General features: G+C 35.2%; 1 long non-coding RNA gene across 3 annotated transcripts in view; it reads left to right on the top strand.

Annotated features, from left to right (window-relative positions):
- The window catches only part of LOC125326335, a 131,599-nt gene that overhangs the window by 66,859 nt on the left and 42,606 nt on the right, over positions 1-22,134 (top strand). For 2 of the 3 annotated variants that reach the window (XR_007203767.1, XR_007203765.1), the window contains exons 9-10: positions 9,354-9,412; positions 16,306-16,405. This is a non-coding gene — a long non-coding RNA (uncharacterized LOC125326335). The remainder of the gene's footprint in view (positions 1-9,353; positions 9,413-16,305; positions 16,406-22,134) is intronic. The other variant, XR_007203766.1, reaches the window with a different exon arrangement.

Here is a 22,134-nt window from a genome sequence, read left to right as displayed (position 1 = left end):
GCCTGGCTGAAGAGGGCACACAGGGCAGAAAGCTGCTTTTGGCTGAGGCAGACGAAGATGAATTCTGCTTGAAGAGATGGCAGAATTGATAAAGGTTGTTTACCCAGCCTGAAGGACCTTCCATTAAGATATTGAGAAACTGTGATTTTCTATTTATTATTTTTTTCCCTTCAAGGTATCCTCCTCTGTGCAGCATACTTTCACATTCTCTCTAACAGAATTTGAAACATTCATTGCCTTGACTATAAAATAGATTTCAATGTTTCATCTTGTAAACTACACTCACAAGCCTGGTTTGTGTTCCCACGGAGTGCTCCACAATATATGGTTAGTCAGAAATTATTTTTCTCAAACAATTACCTAATTTTTAAGTAAGATCATCACAAATCAGAATGGTTTTCCAGTTCTCCTCTTCATTCTTTAAAGTCAAATTTGTGATCCTTTTTGGTGAAAGTGAAGCAGAAAAAGTCTTCCCCTGACAGTGTAGCACTTGTGTAGGACAGTTCTGTCTGAAAATGGATAAGTAAAGCTCATTCATGTAATTCATTCTGTCCTAATTCTCAAGGATCAGGTGAAAGAAAGGAATCAGTAAAAGTGGCATGGTACAGGTGTTTTACTTTAATACTCATAGTGTCCTGAAGAATGCTTAGTCAGCTGCCACATTTTATATTTTATTTTCCTTCTTGCTTGGACTGGATTTTTGAATCTCATTGAAATTTCAATGAATTGAAAATTGAGTTAACTCGTGGTTAAGTTTCATGGCTTTGCCTGTGTGAGATGCAATTTAAGTAGACTTTCTCTGAGATTTTAAAATATTTAGCCCTTCTTCATCTTAAATTTATTCAAATTCTGTGGTACGTATTATGCAAAATTTGTATATGAGTGATTCAGTTCTGTTAAGAGGAAAACAAAAGTGAGTAGTAGATTCCCAGATTAGCAATACCACCATGCTTTAGCCTGGATCTTGAGGGAGTTTCTTTGGAATAGTTATGACTGCAACAGGGTGTCCTGTCTTGCAGCAAAAATAGTAGTGTCCCATGTAGGCTAACCTGGTCACCAACTGCTCTTCCTGAATGCCACTTCTGCTGTTGCAATGGAGATGTTGTTTTGGCCACTTGTGGAGAAGATGATTCACTGCAAAATGCCATTTGTGGCTAATGATCACCTGCAGTGCTACAGGGTTTTCACAAAGGTAAAGCAAAGAGAAAAAAGCCACGGCCCAATTAAGATCTCCCCAGTTTTTGATCTTAAATCAGTAGTTCTAGTTTTTGAGTTTTGTTAAATTATCTGACTGCACAAAAAATTCACAATTAGTTCAACTTGCTGAAGGAGTTTTTTAATAGAATGCCATGAGTTTTTTAACTGATCTTCCCCTTGCAAATTTCAGCTGTTTGAGAACCGGGCCCTAAGTTGTCTATTCACAATGATCTTGTTTTTGCAAAATAATGATCTAAATTATTTATTATTCAGTTCTTAGACTGCTGCTTTATTTCTGTTGATCTTTGTTTTTCTGCTTAATTTCTATAAATTACTGTACAGTTTCCCATAAGGTATAATTAAACAGAATTGCTAAAGTTTTAATTATTGTGTATTATAGATGTTGAAAGCAACATTAGCACTTAGCTTTTAAAAATGTGATAGTATATTTATAAGAGAGCATTTATAAACACATTTACATATAGTTAAGATGAAAAAGGTATTTGAATTGTAGTCATTAGCATTTCTTCAAACATATGGCATACCAGCAGAAGCCATGGGCCATGCCTTCATTAACTGAACACTGTTTCATCAGTATCTCAGCTTCCTGCTGTGCCACCCTGTAGCGTACCCTTCTGTCCCTGAGGTTTCAGTGACAAGGGACAATATGTCCCCAAGGTGAAAATCTGGGAAATAACGCAGATTAGCCCTTAGAGGAGTTCTTATGATTATTTAATCATACTTAGGAAAGAAGTACACTGTACTACAAAAGAAAAACGTTAAAATCCTACCAGCCTACTATTTTCCATGTTGTAGCATATGATGGTCGCTTCAGTGCACCATCAACATAGCTACCATGGAACATGACAGCTTTATACTGCTTTATTATAAGGCCAGCCTTTTTCAAATGTGTTCATATAATGGATAAAGCCTATGTTGGTACTAATAGGTAGCACAGGTCAATTATCATTCATTGTCCATAATGTTTAGGTGATGGATCAAGATTTAACTTCTCTTAACCACGGTACATGCAGCCATTTAATTTTATTTCCTAATAAAAAATGGAAAAGGAATAAAAATACTCATATAAATGTCATGGTCATATTTTATTTGTGCATTTCTTAGGTATATAAAGATAGGTTAATACGACAAGCAGAGACATTTGTCTTAAGTCATTAAACTCTCTCATACACTATCTCTTACATTCTTTGCTAAAAAAGTATATCTTTTGGAAAGCTCTTACTAGAAATTTTAAAAATCATTTTTCATTTGACAAGATGACACTTTTGAAAGTAAGGTTAGATTTTGGAGCTGATTGGTCTTTTTGTTTTTTAAGATGCTTTTTTTCATTACCTTGCAGTCTCTCTTCTCTTTCTCGTTGTGACACAGACTAGTAAAAAGCATTGAAGTGGAAAATAATTGTCAAAAATATTTGCTTAGTTTCTTATGGACATTGGTCTGCTTTATTGCATTTGTATCTATGTTCTTCAAGAAGAGTTGGAGCTTTATGAAAGTTAGCCCTCTATCTTTGAAATCCAGTCAGTAAAGTCTGTTCTTGGATAAAGCGGGATCAGGTATCAACTGGAGTCAACATATCTAAATTTTAATTATTAAATCAGCTATTGAAAGAATCATATTCTAATATTAAAATATATATTATGCTACAATATATTCTATTATTCTGCCTTTAGAAAGTGTACTCTCCGACATGAATTTAGGAGAGGAATTTAAAATCTCTTACAGTTTAACCTAGTGCAAATAGAGAAAGTGTGGATTTAAAAAGCAAGCTTTGATTTATACCACTACAAGCATCTGATACAATTTATGTATTTTTATGGAATTTCTCACAGTTTTTGTCAAGCCTAGATGTCATTATGACAGGTTTAGAAACATTTTGGTAGGTAGTCAAAGTAAAAGTGTTAAAATTGGCATCATTTCTACCTTTATTGTTCCTATATGGGAGGAATGTGAAAATCTCTCACTACAGTATCCACCATTAATCAATGGTGCAATGGAAAGCTCTCATTAACTTTAACCCTCCGACCCTGACATTATTCTACTCATCACAGCAATCATTAGCAAAATGAAAAACAATCAACTAGCGTATCTACATTCTACTAATATTAATGCTTTCACTCTATTACACATGAATGTCAAATGTGACAAAAATCACTGAACTTTAAATGTATACATAACAGATTCTGATATATATAAATCACCAGTTTTTGTTATTCTCACTCAACAGCAAAATCGAAGTTACAGTGCCAAGGGGGCCCATACCATTTGCAATCTGTAGCATTTCCAATGTATTTTCAAAAATATAGTAAATATTTATGGAGTTTTATAAAGACTCTATGCTTCCTTCTGTTTGTGATGCATCAACAAGACACAGTAGGATATCATAAGCAGATATTTACTTCTGGGAATTCCCTTTTGGACTCTTTTTGGTTGAAAACGACTTCATGACATACAGTACCGCAAATCCCCAGAAATGTACCATGCTATTATTGCCAGCTGAGTTCTTCCAAGTAAAGATGACATCAGCCATCTGTCATGCTATACTAATCCTAGGAAAGAAAGCCAACTGAAGAGAAAATAAATACCTTTTATATCTATTAGCCAAATATTTATATTAAAAAAGGAAATTCTTGAATTCTTACTAGTAAAGCTAATTATTGTAAGCGAATGATCTTTTCTGAGTAAACAACTTAAAATGTACTTAAAATGTCTTTGTCTTTTTGCCTACCTGAAGTAAGTTATGTCACGAGCATATGTTTGAACTGCTGGTCTTTTGCTACATATTGGTAGATAAGAAAATATGATTCCAAGTAGTGATTTTCCTCCAGACCTTCTAGATGAACTCTGCCAGGTACCATGTAGCTGCATCGATGTTCCGTACTGCTCTGCTGAGGTAAATGGAAGTTTCCCAAAACCTAACAGTGCAGGAATTACACTCTCCATCACAAGCAATGCTGCCAATGAATCAGGAGAGTGTCTACATTAACAGCAACATCATAAAAAAATGTTTAAAAAGCCCAAACTGTGTCAGGTGTCTGCTTCACCACAGCCCAGGGACATGTCAGTGAGGAAGTCTTTTGGATAAGCTGAAAAACTATTTTACACTGAGATTCATCCTGTGCGTTTATGTCTTATTTCTTTGTGACTCAATAGCATATACTTGAATTTTAAACTAAGGTGGTGTTCAAAAGCTTGTATCAGAATAAAATTAAGGCTAGAAAAATAAATCTCAAGAAATTTTAAAAAGTTAACAGCCAGCTAGGCCATTCCCTGATAAGAGTGTTAGTATGGTGCTGTCATAAAAAGTGTCCAAAAGCATATAGTTGATTATTTAGTGGTATTGTCACTAATGCTTTTTACACTGTAAATGTTCTTTTTGCTCTTTTTGAGTTGTAGAAGAAGCAAGACAGAACTGAGCATTCACACCTAGCACTACAAAAACAAATAAATATCTCCCTTCTCTCTGCACCCTCACATTCGCTTTTTTTCTTATATACCATTTAACATTGTGAGCGTTCCTTTTGAGTCAATAACGTATTTTGAGATGGGAATTCATTCCAAATGGAAAATGAAAACAATAGAAGTTTCAGAATTAAAGGTGTGTTTCTTGGGCTGTAAACCTTTTGAATTCTTCATAGTTTAGAACAATGTGATAGATGGAATGAAATTTTTGTTAGATAATATATAATATGGAACAAATAATTAATATAAAAAGATTTTCCTACAAGTTCTGCTTCCTGAGCTACTCAGCTGGTTGGATTTTCTAATGGTTCCAGTTGGTTTATGCAGAGACTCAGACTATTTTAAACCAGTGAATTTCTTGTCTCTTTGTAGGTTAAGGAATTACTTAATAAAGAGTAACAGCATGACTATGTTTTGTTTCTTTTTTTCTAAAATATTGAAACAGAAAAACAAGAGAAAGAAGGGAATTCCTTTCTTGTGAATATTTCCTCAAGATCTTAAGGTCATAAAAGGAACATCTGATCTTTAGAAACAAGAGGTGATTAGAAAAAAAAAAAAGTCAGAAATTGAATACATAGATTACATATATTACTTGACACCCAAAAAGGCAGAAAATTCTTTCATGTCTTGTACAGAAACAAGGGCAAGTTACAATTCTGCATGTTAGTTATAGCAAATGAAATTACATAACTTTGGACTGATTACTTCAACTAATCAATTTTTTGGAGGATGAACTTCAACCTGGATTAGTACATTCTATGTCCAATGACAACCACATTGAAAAACAAGATACGATTTTTAAAATAACATTTTTGTGGCTTCAGATTATTTTGAGAGTCAAGAAACCAAAATGCTTTTAGTTATCAACTCTCAATAAGAATATATCTGTCTGCTTTATAACCTGGTAAAAACTGAAATAAAAAAAAGTTTATTATCTTGCACTATAAGACTCATCAATAAGCCATTTTTGAACCCAGAAGACCTTTAAGGCTCTTTTCTGCAATGTAATGTTTCTTTATTCAGTGGAGAAAATGGGAAAAAAAGCTGAAATTTATTAAAAATAAATCACAAGAAGTAAGATTAGTCATTCTTTGATTTCCAAATAAAATTTATGCCATATTTTAAGTTATAAGTTTCAGATGAAATTTTATTTCCTTTACATTTTAAGTATCTCTATTTACTAATGAGAAACAGGTAAGAAAAAGGAGATTTCATCACTCCCTTTCTCCTAGGAGGTTAAATAAAAAACAGGGACCAGAAGCTTGGAATTTAGGCAGAGGTAAAAGAAAGTTTTTTTTTTTTCTGAAATAAAATAATAACAAAATAAAGAAAATACTTGATTGTTATTTTTCTCAATTAAATTCACAAATCTTTGCATTATTGTTTTAAACCTTGCTAAAAAAGAGACAAGTCATTTGTTTTAGAGTGATTCTTCTCCATTTTTGGATGCTGTGACCTTTAGATTCTGGTTTCCATTTGAACAGTTGAGTTTTCATATATTTTAGTAAAGTGCAGAAGTCTAATTTGTGAAGAGGGCAGCAACAAGTATTAGAAGCCTACTGGCATAGGAAATTTATACCATCATGAATATGACTGGTTTTAAAATTAAAGAAAAATGCTATTTCCAGTTTCTGTTTTACAGTTCCCTGGAAAGTAACTAAAATTAAGAATAAGGGGGTAAGAAGAATGTATAAGTGAATTTATTTAGAAAGAGAGTGGAAAGAAAGAATTGTTGGGTAGATGCAGGAAGAAGGAAAAGAAGAGGTTAAATCAACTGTTAAGTAGAAGGAAAGATATGCCATCACCCTAGTGTGATTTTGGTTATTTACTCATTAGGAGGCCCTCATATACTAAAAAACTCACTAGACAGATAAATAATAATGTGCAAATATGCACTGCTACATAAATTTAGGAGGGAAAAAGGCATTACTGAAACCTGAATTTCTTTATTGAATAATTTACTTTGTCATCATAAATGTAATGCTACATTGCCTTGCAGTGTAACTACTGGAGAGATGTGTTGGTAAAGCCAAGTCCCAAGAGGGATGGCTGAAGAATGATCAAAAGCTTGGATTTTTTTTTTTTTTTTTTTTTTTTTTTTTTGCTTAGGTTGTTTTTATCGTTTTGTTTTGGTTCCTGGAATTTCTGATTAATGTGACAAGTACTGGTATAGACTGGTATTTTGAACTTCCTTCCTGCTCATTTAATTTAATGGATGAATAAAAGTTTCCACAGAAATTACAATAGCAGGAAAAGTTCATAAGACCATATTCAGCAGACTTTAAAAACATCCATTCCTGTAATTCTGACAGTTGTGAGTCTTCTAATGCAGAAGTCATTTGTATTGAGATTATTACATATCAGTAATAATCAATGACTACTGAATCTCTACTTGATGATGTCCAAGTGCACTCCTGTACACTTACAAACTAAAGCACAAAAAATCCACTGGTGAAAAGGCATCTTGGGGGAAAATAAGGCTTCTTTGTGTTTGGTGAGCTTCCAGGACACGGCTTGATGTGTTCTTAATCTATAAATAAAAAAATTGGAAATTTTGTTTGTTAATTTTCCTAAGTGATAAAACTTTAATGCTGATTGTAATCTACTTGGGCCAGTTTAAGGAAAATTAATAAAACAGCTCTCAGTTCCTACACTCTAGAGAAAAAGTCTAAGAATGCAAGACTCTACTTGTAACTGTTCTGATTTCAGCAAAATGGGATGGCAGTAATATGGTGATGGCAAATACATCATGATGCAAAGATAATCTTAAAGGATATCCTCAAAGGGTAAGGTTAAAAAAGCTGTAGTGCAAAGTTTTCCCCCATAAATTGTGTGAAAAACAATTTTATAAAATTGTATATAAATATTGTGGTATAAATTGGTCATAATTGAGGTCAGACTGAAACACATATTAGGAACCAGTTTTGAAATATTTTTTTCTCAGATTGGCAGAAATTAAGATGGCTGGCTCACAGAACTGAGATTTAAGATTAAAAGTATTTCCTCACCATAATCTGCATGCCAGTCCCTTTCCTATCATGGGTAATTGACTAACTTCACATAATCTCTTGTATGCCAATGTGAACACATTATTTTATAGTCAAATACCGGTATATGCATATAAAAAACAACAAAAAAATTATCTCAGAGGTTCAGAAAAGACAATAATTTTTACTTCAAATAGAAATGACAGTCCACTACAATTCACCACTATCCAAGTGCAAAGCATCCCACAAGAGATTGATTGTACAAGTGATGTCTGATAAACTGTAAAAGATTATAAATTTTTTTGTGTGAGTGGAGAGTTGCATCATGATTACTTTTCCTATAATGCCAATTAGTGGGGGGTTTTGTGTTGTACTGATTTCCAGAGATCTAATATTTATTTCATCATCTTTGAAACAGATCCAATACCTCAAATGTATGGGCTGTTTAAATAAAAACTGTGAGCCAGGTTATCCTAATTGAAGGGACAGAGAACCTTGGATTTCATTCTCAGTTAAACAGAATACTTTCCTTGATTGTTAGACAAAGTGTTGTGCTAAATATGAGAGGGGTCATTTTTCAAAATCTTTCAACTAAACTTGTATTTACTGGTTTCCCTCAGCTAAAATCATATTAGATGCAATAATATTGCGCAGTTAGCCACAAAATATGTGTTTTAATTTTCCCAATAGAAAGAAAACTTGATGAGGATTGCTTTTGATAAATGCAGCATATTTGCATATTGTAAAATAAAATATGCTTCTTTGCATGGAATCATATAACAGCATATATTAAAAATTGTATTTCTTGGGAACAAAGGAAAAAATTCCCTGAACTTAACTGAATATTTTAATAAATAGAAAGAAGTGTTCTATTTTCTTTCAGCATCTGAGGGAATTACCTTCATGAAGGTCATATTCCTGTAAGGATTTAAAAAAAAAATCTTTTTACTTCTTGCATATATGAACAAAATGATTTAAATATCTATACATATATATAAGTCAACTTTAATATAGGGAATTGTATAAGTGAGTTTGCGACTGAGAATTGTAGGACAGAGTAATAACCATTGCAGATAACATTTCAAAAGTGCTTTCATTCTAACCTTAAGTTTTCACTCTTAACATTCTGAACTCTTTAACTTAGGGGGGATGTTTTTAGATGTAATCTCCCTATATCTTTCCTTGCTGTTTTCTTTCTGTTTAGTACTCTGTTTTAATTTTGCTATTATATACATTTAATGTTGCTAGATTTTATTTGGGACAGTTTGAGGGAAAAATCACTGTCTTTAGAGATATAAAGTAATCATGTAGCATTGTTTGTCTAAGCATGGAAAACTGATAGTGGCAGAAATTGAAATGCATTATGTTATTGCAAAGAGAAGTACCTTGGAGTGGTCTGATGAGAACTGATGTTGATTTGACAGAGTTCTCAGCTATTCAAAGCTGCTTTCCCCATCTGAACGGTGTGGTTTTTTACAAGAGTGTTCAGCTTTGTTCATATTTTCTTTGCAATGGAAATTTAATTGCTGCCATTTCAGTTGTGATAACTCTGGGTTAGCACTGAACATTTTGGAAAGAACTTCACTGTGAGAGTAGGTTATAGAGATGTGTGCTATGGGTTATCTGGAGTTATCAGCAGGCAATGCCTTTTGCTGTTAATGATGTGCCTTTCCTGTATATCTGTGCCAGGATTTGGTGATTCAGTGGAACATATATTTGGAGAAGTGGATTTCTGCTCCAAGAACCAGGTGAACCCTTTCAGAGCTGACTTATCATAAGCGAGATCGCTTCAGAGAGAGCAAACAGTGTGTTTTTATTTGATTCCCAAAATTACTCTATTCCCAAAGAGTATTATAGAGTGAAAATAAGCAGGCCAGGGACATTGCTATAGAGATTGTAATTAAGACCAGCCCTCCTGTATGAGTGTGGAACTCAGTAGGAGTATCTACCATAGAGGGAAAGTAGAACCTTAATATGGGAATGAGCATTTTAGGAAAAGGACGAGTCTGATGCTGTTTTATATTGCCCTGGTTTGATAGTGACATACACTAACGAGCTGGTGAGCCTCATAATGCTTCTCCCTTTCATGGTGCTGGAACCATCAAACCCTATCAACAATCTGAGCCCATCTTCAGTTAAACCTTACAAAACTAGTAAGCACGTTTTGAGGATTTATAGTCCACTCTCAGCTAGTTTGATCTCTAGAGAGTGAAAGGAACAGCAATTAAAAATCATATTCCTTTAATTTGCTTATGTAGAAGCAATTTTAAATAAAAGCTGCCAGAACTGAGAACTGATGTATGAAAATTTGAAAGGCATTTCCTTGGAACATTTACTATATCCTGTTTCTGAAGAAAATCAATTCCACATATATGTTGTGAACGTTAACAGATTATCAGCAGAGGAACATCAGTTCAAAGAACAAATGGGATCAATTATTTTCAAAAACAAATAACTAGGGGTTTCTTCTATATACTTTTCTTTTTAAAGCAGTACCATGCACCATCTGAAATTGTGTTTCAGTTTTAAGTACAAACTGCAATGGTAGCTCAAATACGTTCTTTATTTCTCTGTTCCGTTTTCATTGGATCTGACCAGATGCTTCAAGCAATTATATGTCTGACACAGACAAGTAATAGTGATAAATGGGTGATCCTATCTCTCTTTGACTCTAAAGGATTGTCAAGACGTTAGTTGATAGATCGAAGCTGAATTTAAAGAAAAAAAATTAAATATCCAGTCCCGTGCAATTTATAAATCAGGACATTTGGTATTAATCTGCCTTCTGCAAAATGAACCAACTTAGGGGAAAATGTCCACATTAAACAGAGAGATACTCTATGGAAGCCACATTTTACAGTTACAGCCGACTTGGGTTCAAGTCTAAATGCTAAAATTCTCTTTATCCAACTAAAAAGGGGGTTTTTAATAAATTCTGGAACATTTTCCTGCAATAATCTCCGCGTGTACTTTTTATAAATGTAAACACTAGCTGTTGCTATGCCCTGATTTTATTTTAACCTGAACCGTATTTACTATACCTAAGGATAATTCACATGTAGCAAAGAGCTCTAATATTTGTATTTTAGAATAAATATTATGAATATCTCTCTCAGGGGAAGAAAATGTTTAGATAACCTGCCTTTCACACGGAAAAGCTGGCTGCTGAACCTTCAAGCCAGCAGTTCTTCCCTGTCTTTCTAACTGAGAGACAGTACTACATATGAAAATTCAGTGCCTCCTGGCCATACTTAAGAAACCCTATTTCTTTGTGAAAGAGGGAGAACGTATGGGAGCTGTAAATAAATAATGATTGCCAAAGATCAGAGGAATTTTTACACAAGACCAAAGCAATTTAAGTTCATTCTTTGATACAAACCATTAATAATTCAACACAGTGGTAATTTTGGTATTGCTAGAATTCCTAACAATTGAACTGATCTCCAGGTTGTTAGCAGATCAGTAAGAATTATGTTAGTAGTAGCTGCCTTCTGCTGAAGTCATATGATTCAATGTTTAATTTAAGCATTAGGTATGACTTTCTAAAAGGCCCTGGAAATCTCTGTGAAAACAGCACAATACTCATTTGACAGCAACACACAGTTCTTTAACAAGTATTTCATGCCCACTTGTCAAAAGCAATCACTGAACTACTATTTATCAAGTAATTCAGGAGTTTGATTTAAAAGATGATACCTTAATGAAATAGCATGCTAGACATCAGAGAGGAAAATCAGCAAATCTTCTGCCTCTTATCCTTTCCAATAGGAATATCTAGAATAATTATACACTCACTGAGGAAGGCTTAACCCCATTATAAACATATAAAATTCAGTCCTGTGTCAGTGGGGACTCACCCTTAGAATCCTACTCCAATAAAGGGTATGAAACACGGACACTGACTTCTTCTTTACAGAAAATTATTTTACTTGTACGTCCTGCCAAGTCTCAGGCAGTATGAGCTGGATCTCTAAGAGAATCCTTCTGCTGCTGTCGTGCCTACACCTCACACATTTGCAGGGCAGTATTCCAGGCCCCAGGCCCTAGTTTTGCCACACAAGCAGAGAGAGTAGAGCTGACTCCTTGCTCATCAAGTAGAAGGGAGCAGATGGAGTTTTACAAAACTGGGAGTGTGTGCTTCCTAATGAAGTGCAGAGACCAGCGAACATTCTTCATCTTACCTCCTCTCTGCCTCTTGCAGTGCTTTAAATCCTGTCGTCCGTGATGGGGCTTGCCTTACCCATTAGATAAAGTAAATCTCAACACCCTTCCTGGGCAGGCATCTCGCCACTGGTGTGACCTTTTCTTCAGACCAGAGAAGGGTTGCCTCACACATCGTAAGCCAGGAACAGTGACAGGATCAGGCATATGAGATGGGTAAAAATTTGAAGTGACCAAGCTTTCACATAGGAACAAAACAGCAATACTCAGTTCAGAGTGCTATTAGGTAAAATAGTGATCCAGGAAACTTTTCTAATCTATAGTCAGTTCCTGTCAGCAATCCAGTCTTGTTTATTGTAGATAATATTCTTTTACTGGGCTTTTTTCCTCAGCAGATGTAAAAAATAAAACTCCATTGAAGCCAGTGGAGTACTTGATTTATCTTAACTGAATACCTGTCCCAACAGAAGAGAGCACTTCCCTTCCAAAATACTCACCCTTTCTTTTCTTTTATTAACTTACTGCTAATAGTAATCTTCAATTTTTTAATAACTATTTTTTAGCAATTAACTATTTAATTACAATTCTTCATAATAATTTTTTATAAGTGTGTAGGCAAATGCACTTTTAATAAGTAAAAGAGGAAAGGAAAGGAAAGGAAAGGAAAGGAAAGGAAAGGAAAGGAAAGGAAAGGAAAGGAAAGGAAAGGAAAGGAAAGGAAAGGAAAGGAAAGGAAAGGAAAGGAAAGGAAAGGAAAGGAAAGGAAAGGAAAAAGGAAAGGAAAAAGGAAAGGAAAGGAAAAAGGAAAGGAAAGGAAAAAGGAAAGGAAAAAGGAAAGGAAAAAGGAAAGGAAAGGAAAGGAAAAAAAGGAAAGGAAAGGAAAGGAAAGGAAAGGAAAGGAAAGGAAAGGAAAGGAAAGGAAGAGGAAAGGAAAGGAAAGGAAAGGAAAGGAAAGGAAAGGAAAGGAAAGGAAAGGAAAGGAAAGGGAAGGGAAGGGAAGGGAAGGGAAGGGAAGGAAAGGAAAGGAAAGGAAAGGAAAGGAAAGGAAAGGAAAGGAAAGGAAAGGAAAGGAAAGGAAAGGAAGAGAAGATGAGAAAAGAAAAAAAGAAAAAAGAATAAAGAAAGAGAGAAATCCAGCATAAAGTGAGCTGGAACTTCCAGATGTGCATTAGTTTACATTTAGACAGGGTCAGTTAACATATTTCTGTTCTGGCATGTGCATTCATCTTCTGAACAGGATGGAAATTCAACATAATGAGCACCTGATCATCCATTACTAATAAGCCAGATATGCCCTGTTATTTAATTTGCTCTTTCGTAATTTCATACAGTACGTATTGCTTAACACTATACCAGTCAATGTAACGGAGAAAGCTCATCTTCATCCTTTTCACTTTCCTTACTAGTAAATGGATTTAGAAAAAGGAATGTAGTCTATTATTCAGAGATGGTTTTTAAGATGGTTCACAACAGGTTAATGAATGATGTCTAATACTCATATTAGACCAATCATATTAATAACAGAGAAGAGCACATGAGGGTCATAGTGCTAATTGCATAGGAGGTCCAGCCAGAAGGCATTTTTATCTTAGAATTCAAGACGCACCAAGTTTGACTAATCACCCACAGTGTGTTTGCAATTAAAATAACACTGTATTAACCCTGCCAATGTGACGTATCAATATTTTATGTGTGGCTTGACAGTTCTAAGCTGAACATTTGTAGTGCTTGATATTGCACTCACATAGAAAGCCCACAGCTCTTGCTCTGCTCTAGACTGCAGCCAAGGATGCTACACAGGAGAAGATTCAGAGGTATTTTTTTACTGAAATTTCATTTTCTTCTATTATTTTTAAGAATGGCTCTAGTATCATCAAAAAGGGGTATTTTTTACCTTAAGTTGCTTTATAGACCACAAAAAAAAAAAAAAAATCTGGGGTATTTTAGAAGATGTTAAACACAACCCTACAGAAATCAATGGAAAAACTCCTCTGATTCATTTAGCTCCACCCTGAATTGAAAGAAATGAAGAAGAATATTTCATTTTAGTATGACCCCAGCTGATTGTTGCACAAAGTTCAAAGTAGTCACAAGGCATGCAGCTAACAATAGGTCCATGTATGAGGCAGATCACCTGGTTTGTTCTGGCACAGGGATCAGAGCATGTGGTTTCTGATAATGATGTGAGCTTCTCGTTTACGCATGTAAAACCAATCAATCAACTTCATTTGCAGATTGAATTCCATTTTCCAAATCTGATTGTCAAAGAAGAAGACATTTGTTCTTCCTCCTTAGCCCACATCTCCAAGATCTCCTTGACACTCTGTCCAATTTTCCTGTAGATCTGGTTTCACTGGGCACCGTTTTCTGAAACCCACTCAAGCTGAATCACAACTTAAAAAGAATAAAGAAATCCTGTTCCTCTCCCCCAAATTCTGATGAGTGCTGTGGATACTCCAAGTTCCCAGATCACATGCCCAGAATCATTGCATAACTTTTTAGGTTTTCTTTAAAAGAAACATTTTTCCGAAAGCCAGGTGGTTTTTGAGGTTTTTTTAAAATTCCACTAAACTTGTTACAAAACAAAGCAAAAACTGCGAAACACTTGAAAATGTCTGTTCACAATGAACAAGCACTAGCTTCTTTGTTGTACCTCAGGTGTTTTATGATATGTTTTTGTGCCAATGGATTTTTTTTTTTATATTATTCGTGTTGGTACTCGGAACACTTTCAAATGTTTGTCAATTGATGGTCTCTACATAATAGGTGCAATCCATATCTGGGTCAGACCTTCCAGTTCAGGTACAATAGCTTGGCTCCCTGGAGCTAAGATTTTTTTCATGTAATAGATTTGTAAAGAACTGAAATGATGCCAAGTAGACTTAAATGTTTTTCCTCAACTTTTGCAAACAGTTGTGCTTCTGCTTGGATCTTCTGCAGACATATTTATATAAAGTTATTTCAGGTTTTAAAGACCATATTGAGAGAGGCCTATGAGACACAAATCTAGTAAAAGATTTTCTTTTTAGGCCCTTATATCCTTGTATTTCTTCAGAAATACCTTCCTGAAGATTCCTGTACTTATAATTATGATCAAGGTTTTTAAACTACAGAGAACACAGAATGATGTAAACTTCACAGTGAAACAAACAAAGATAACAAAGAAAATTCTTATAGGTCAGTAGTTACTAGGTCCTGCTGAACAATAAAGAAAGGTTCAAATTAAAATCTGTCATAAACCAGTTATTTAATTTTGCACAGATAATGGCTTGAAAACCACTTCAGTTTTTAGTGTCCCAAATCCAAACCCTTTCAAAATGAAACTGGACTATGAATCTTCAGTTTTCAGAGGGCTATGGGTATGTGTTTTTGTTTTTTATTTCAGACATCTAGAGCTAACCAAAGGGTCTCATTCCTTTGACTTCAGGGAAATTTTCTGCAAAGCTATCAATTAAATCTTCATGCCTCCCCAGTAGATTTCAGACACAGTGAAAGGTCAAGCACTGTTCAACAATTGGAAAAAATAGGCTGGTCATGTTGGATACCAAGACCCCAAAGTAGCCTGAGTGAAGTTCTGTAAGGGCAATGAACATCCCTGATCATGTCATCCATTTTTAGAAATCCAAATTGGATCATGACTCAGCACTGGGATCCAATTCCCTGTCAGGTTGGTCTTTGGGTGCTTTAGCAAACTAAAAACTTGAAATTATTGCACTGCCAGAAAGATGTTAAAATATTTTCACATAGGAAATCATAAATCACACATATATGTACATTTTATGTGTAACTACCTTACATACTCAAACAGGACTGGCAGGTTCAAAAACTCCGGTCCGTCTGAGGATAAGCACTTTACAAATCCATTTTCTTACTGAGGAGGAACAGTAAGCTAGGAGTAGTTTTGACCTCGAACCTTCCCTTGTCCATCAGTGCTAAACAGCTAAAGTATGAACATCAGAGGTTTCTCTGCACCCTGACAGAAGTGTGCGTCCTTAAGTTTCTCCCCAGAAAAGCTGTGGCCATACTGTGCTAGAAAGCCACAACATCAACAAAGGATATATTAATCTATTGAGGAATATAAGCATTTCAAGAAAAAGTTAGGAATCAAAGACCTAATGAAATTCGTATAAATAAAGTTGGTGTTGCTTTGTGAAGACTGGAGGTGGTTCTTTCTATTTTTTGCAGGACAGGGATATTATTTTATAAGATTTGGCCTGGTTTTGTTCACTTATTTTTAATAAGACTTTTGTTGAACTGCAGAAGCCAAATATAAATCCAAAACTTCCTACTGCAGTTCAAAGAGTCATTGGAGAATCTTCAGGACATACAACTGGTATAACTTTTTCTTCTGTTTCTAGGCAGAGATTGTTTTCACTCCCAGACTCGTTTCCTAATACAGATTTACAATATAGATTGCCCATTTTTTACTTTATTTTTTTTTTCTAATGAACACTTAACTAAAGTTTTCTATTCCTGACAGGAAAGAGACTGCATCACCAAATGAAGAGTTTAAACCTCCAAAATTCAATGTGAAGATTCAAGGGCTGCTATACTGTAGTGCTCAGCAAGGTCTAAAGCCAGTAAGTGAAGTGAGAAAAGCTTTGTTCTCTTTCTGTGCACATGTGTACCTGCATTTGGCAGCACCCTCAGCCTGTTGCTGGTGGTGAGAGTTTCTTTACAAAGAAACCCTGAGAAAGGCATAGCAGACAGCAAACTGGCAGATACTGGGTAGAAAGAAGAATAGGATAGGCAGGAGGCATTGGATATCTGCATATGCAATCACAATGGTAGTGTACTCAAAACCTTTCAGAAAAGTAAGAAAGACTTCCAGATATCTCTCATTGTCTTAAATGCATTGAAATATATGTGTATATATATATCTAAAGAGATAGTATATTTTCTAAAATATTCTACTCAGGACATGGAATTATTTCAAATCTCCTGTTTGTTGTTTTTGTTTGATTTTCTTGTTTTCACTTTGTTTTGCTTTAATTTTGTTAATATTGGAAAAAGAGTCCAGTAGGCAGTGAGTAAGTAAGGAAAGATTTTGGTAACATTTCATCTCTCAACATATACTTATCTACTCAGCCTCTTTAACCACAGTTGTGCACCCAAAGAGAGCATACACCAGCCTTGAGCTAAAGCATTCACCGTGTGGCTGTTGATGAGTTGATCGCTCTCCAAAGGGCCTGATGAATTAGGCATAAGAGCTGCATGATAAGGAGGGTTCATTAGCATGAGCTTGCTCTCTCACCACCCAGAACATGCATCCCTAGACTGCAGGATGACTAAGGGTAGAGGGAGGGAGGCCAGCCAAAACCTTGCCAAGTGTTTGGTGGAGGCACAGAGCAGAGCTGGGCTCCTACTGTGCCCTTTGCAGGGTGGTAGGCCATGGAACACTGCAGACTGTTCAAGCCCTTTGTTGTTAGCTCTGCATGGAACAGAGCAGAATAAATATAGAGAGTCTCACAGAAGTTGTTTATCATTAAAAGTTCACTTGTTTTCCTTCAAAGTATTTTTCAAATGTTATTTAAACTTCTGTGGTCTGGAAACAAATCCATATGTGAGTGTGAGTATTTTGTGGTTTCTTCTGGCCAAGAAATACCACAGTACAAGAGCAGGCTCTGGTCTTGATTCCCCCCTGCAAATATTGGTGTATGCACACTGGATGCTGCTGAAACTCATCTTGTGTAATCTCCAGCAGTGTCCGTTCTGGAAGTGAATCATGAAAACTGCCTTCCCAGAGATCCTTATTATACTCGTTTTTCAAGGAGCATCAGACTGAGTTGATTCTGCTCTGCTGCTGTAATCCAATGTCTGCCTTCCTGGAAAGAAAATAGATATCACTGGGGGTCTTGTATATTAGGGTAAACCAGAAGCAAGCTTTTTTTTGCTTTCTTCCCACTTCTTTCTGAAAATATAAGTTGCTTATAAGAGCTACTTTATAATTTTGTTAGCAGTGAATACACTCTATTTATACACTGTAATGGTTTTTACATTAAAATTTAATTTCTAGTCATTATTAATAAAAATTTCCCAGGCTGTCCAGTAAGCTATAAGAAAGTCATCTGTACCTGAGCTTCTTCTAAGCTATATGAAATGGAGTTTTAGATTTTAAATTAGGCAGGACAGAAGTACTTGAAACAGCAGTCACTTCAAACTTCTTCAGGGAAGGAAGACTTGTGACCATTTATTTTATTAAGAAAACTTAATAAAATTTGGTTATCTTTTTAGAATCATAGAATTATATATTCATAGAATGTTAAGGCACCTTAAAGATCATCTAGTCCCAATGCCCCCTGCCATGGGCAGGGACACCTTCCACCAGATCAAGTTGCTCAAGGCCTTATCCAGCCTGGCTTTGAACGTTGCCAGGGTTGGAGCATCCACAGCCTCTCTGGGCAACCTGTTCCAATGCTTCAGGACCCTCACAATAAAGAATTTATTCCTAATATCTAAATTATTCCTATAAATTCCTATTAAATATTCCTAAGTACCTAAATTTCCCCTCTTTCAGTTTGTACCCATTACTCCTTGTCCTATCACTACACTTCCTGGCAAAGTGTCCTTTTCTGGCTTCCCCTTCAGATACTGGGAGGTTGCTATGAGGTCTCCACGCACACTTCTGTTCTCCAGGCTCAACAGTCCCAATTTCCTCAGTCTGTCACTGAACTGTCTGAACTGTGGCTCATTGTTTGAAACACTGTATTCCGCTAATGACCTTAGGCTGAAGTTTCATGAGAAAAGAGGTTGTTCTCTTGCTCTGGTGAGCTTGCAATTTCGAATGAGGTGTGTGGGGGAGCAAAAATATTGTTTGGAGTTAAATAAAATATTATTATTTTATATTTCTTTGGTTTGTTTGTTTGCTTTTTTTTCCCTTTGAAATACACCTTTAAAATTTTTATGGAAAGAAACTGAAATTCAGGACAGTTTGAACTGAAAATTAATATGGTTGTTCTGAAATAATGAGGAGATACTTTTCAACTTAATTTGCATTACTAAGAGAGAGATATCTTGTAAGATAATAATCTGAGTATTGTCATGCCTTGCAGAATAGGGTAAAAATAAAAAGGAAAAAATTTAACAATTGTGGGGTGGTTTTTTTTGTTTTTCTCCATTGGTTTGGGTTTAATCCCCAAAATTATAAATATTCAAAAATATGACACACAAAAATATAAGTAGACACTTTGGAGAAACTATCAGTGTACCCGAGAATTGAGGATAGACACAGAAGCAGCATGGAATTTCTCAGTAGGCATCGATGAGTAATTTAGATCATTCTGTCTGCTCTCTCCTTTTTCTAAGTTATTTGGAAAACGCATTTTCTTTGAATTTTAGCAAATGCCATATGTCTGTGTAGAGAACATGGATTTCTAAGGACTAAATTCCAAGTATTTACATAGCTGTGTCTGCATTGTCTTAAAATAGCTAGAAAGCTTTGAGTATATCTAATAGATACTATCTTTGCTTAGTATCTAATTAGTATATCTAACATGTACTTAATAACACCTCTGAAGAGCTAACTAGGGTGAAGAGGCATAGGAATTTTGATCTCTCAGTGTAAGCTGCCACTACAATTTGCATCTTCTGCTTCGCCCTATTCAACTTTATAAGTAATTTAATGTTACAGTACTCCCACCTTACTCCACAGACTCCCTCTTTACCTCAGACAAAGTGAAAAATAATCCCACAAAAGAAAGTAAAAACTTTGTGCTTTTCCTCATTCCAGTTCAAGAAAGATACAATAAGATATATGGCCATGAGGTAGTGGGAAGTCAGGAATAGCCTTTTTGGCAGAAGAACAATCTTGAATTGTCTTACATAGGTTACAAAACTGCACTTAGCTATCAGTGGTTGAATTCTGCCTATCTCTTTTTAGCGGCTTTGGAAATCTTCCCAAGATTTTAGTATAATATACTGTCTCAGGTGTTGACTTTGCCTTGAGTTAGACATCTAACTGTCTGTTGTGCCCTTGAAAATAGTTCCTTTTTATTATAGCATAAACTTAAAACAAACTCAGTAGAAAACTCCAGGATCCAGGGGTGCTTTTTGTCAAGATGACACAGTTTGTATGTACTTTATGAGACTCACGTTTCCAACAGCAATTAGGATGTTCTGAGTTATTTCAGTGTGCGTTTGCATTTGAATATTTTCATTCACAGGTTTATTTTAGGATTGTACACTGCATTGCAAAACATAATTGGCCTTACTCCACCTAATTAAAATTCATTTGATGAATATACAAACTTAGCAACCAACGTTTTTTAAAGTTGTCTTTTGGATTTTGACCCCATGGGAAATACTCATGTAATCTAATGTAGTTGTTCTGAATAACATCCTTGTTAGAAAACTAAGGTAGGCTAAAGTTAGGAGTTTACACTAAACAGAGGGACAGAGGCATTTCCAGAATATTATTCATAGAAGTTAGATGAATGAAAACACTTTACATAAAGATTTCTTCACTATTTAGCATAACTATTCACTTTGAATGCTGGCATTTCTAGGTAAATTTGGAAGAAAACATAGAAAAAATCTTGTCTTATTATGTTCAGAGGGGTAGCAGTGTAAATCTACCTTATGTTTCCCTGCCTGTGCTTTTATCTAGGGAAGATACTGTATTTAGCAGGTTTTCACACATATATTGTTGTGCCTCTGGAATTCAGTCCCCTGGATAAAATTACGATGGAGCTGAAATGCCTTGCTCATGTAGTGCTCTGGCACTGCCTGTAGCCAAATGCAGGGGTAGTTTTAGGATTAAAATTCTGGCTATACCACTGCTCAGGAAGATCATGTGGCTGTTGGTAACAGTGGAACTGAAGGAACTGTTCTTCCCAGAAGATTTTTGTTTTTCTCCTGTCCTTGGGCAGCAGCAGTGGATTTTATGAACACATGGGACAGTTGTGTGAGTTGTAAATTATACCTTGGTCTCTTCCCCAGCCGTATCCAAAGTATGGGAGTTCTGTGAAAGGAGCAGCATGGACTCTATATTGAATTCTGAAGGCAAAGCTGCATTACTTTTTAGATCCTTTTTACTTCAGAGAGTCTGTAAGTCATTGTGCCAACCTGCGATTTTTAAAAAAATTAAGGTACTTTCCTTCAAAGAAACAACATTAGGAGCTACTTGAATGGTTATCAATGCGAAATGCTAAAATCATGTAAATCTGTATTCATAATTTTACAGATAAAATGCATAGTGATTTAATTGCCCAGGTGAGATTTTTGCACTCCTCTCCAACAGACATACTTGTAGCATGGTAAAGGTGAGTCTATATGGCAGAACAACATCTTAAGCTCACTTTTAAGTTTAAAATGTTATATTATTCTGAGTAAGAGGAAGTAAAATTTTTTTTAATGTTAAAAGTTTTTAGGGTCCAATAGTTCAAATATTTGTCATAGAGCTGAGATGAAGGAAGGAGGATTTCTTCCTTCTCTTTATTTGCACAGAGATAGGACTGTGAACCAAATATTTGAGAGAGTATATTTTTTAGATAGTTCTCTCTTAATCTCTTCTGTTGGAATAGTCCTACAAATTATTCAAATATTCCTGGATTCAGGGCCTTTAATTCAGGTTTACACTTCCAGAGGACTTCTCAGACTGCCAATGTAGAGTTACTCTAAGTTTTCTTTCTTTGTTTGAGCCGAAAAAAATTACCTAGTTTTTTAAAAATGATACTGTTTTTAGGTCCAGTCATCAAAATGAAAGTTCAGCTATTCATGTAGTCCCAGTCATCCTGGAAAAAGTTCTCCCACACCATCATGAAATTAAAGCAATAGAATTAATATGCTGTCTCATTATAAGTATATAAAATACAGGATTCCTAAACTCTTCCAGAAATAAGTAGAAGTGTCACCACAAATTCCTTTTTATGTGTGAAGATTTTACATTAGTCTGTAGCTAAAAAATCAGAAAGATAATAGGAAACTGTGATCACAGAAGAGAATTCAAATAGCATATTAAATCTTGGAAAGAATGTTTCTTTTTTATTGTGTCTAATACTAGTCTGAGAGAAAGTGTGGGATACCTTTATTAAACTAAAATAAAGCAGCATTCATCCGTAATTGAGAGCTTAATGCCATGATTTCAAAGTGCCACAAAGACTATCTTGAGTATTATTTTAAGCTGTCTTCTAAAGCATGGTGTTAAATATCAACATTTCTGTCTAACTCCATAGTCTTAACAAGAGCTGCTGCCTGCTACAATGTCTGATAACTACCTGTACTCTCAAAACACCCTCAGCAGGCACTTCTTCCCAAAACAACTCACAACATACTCTTATCACGGCATTTTTTCCTAGTATTTTGTTTTTCT

The sequence above is a fragment of the Corvus hawaiiensis genome, chromosome 1 (genome assembly GCF_020740725.1).
Source record: "Corvus hawaiiensis isolate bCorHaw1 chromosome 1, bCorHaw1.pri.cur, whole genome shotgun sequence".
NCBI lineage: Eukaryota > Metazoa > Chordata > Aves > Passeriformes > Corvidae > Corvus > Corvus hawaiiensis.
This window is presented reverse-complemented; position numbering and strand designations above follow the sequence as displayed.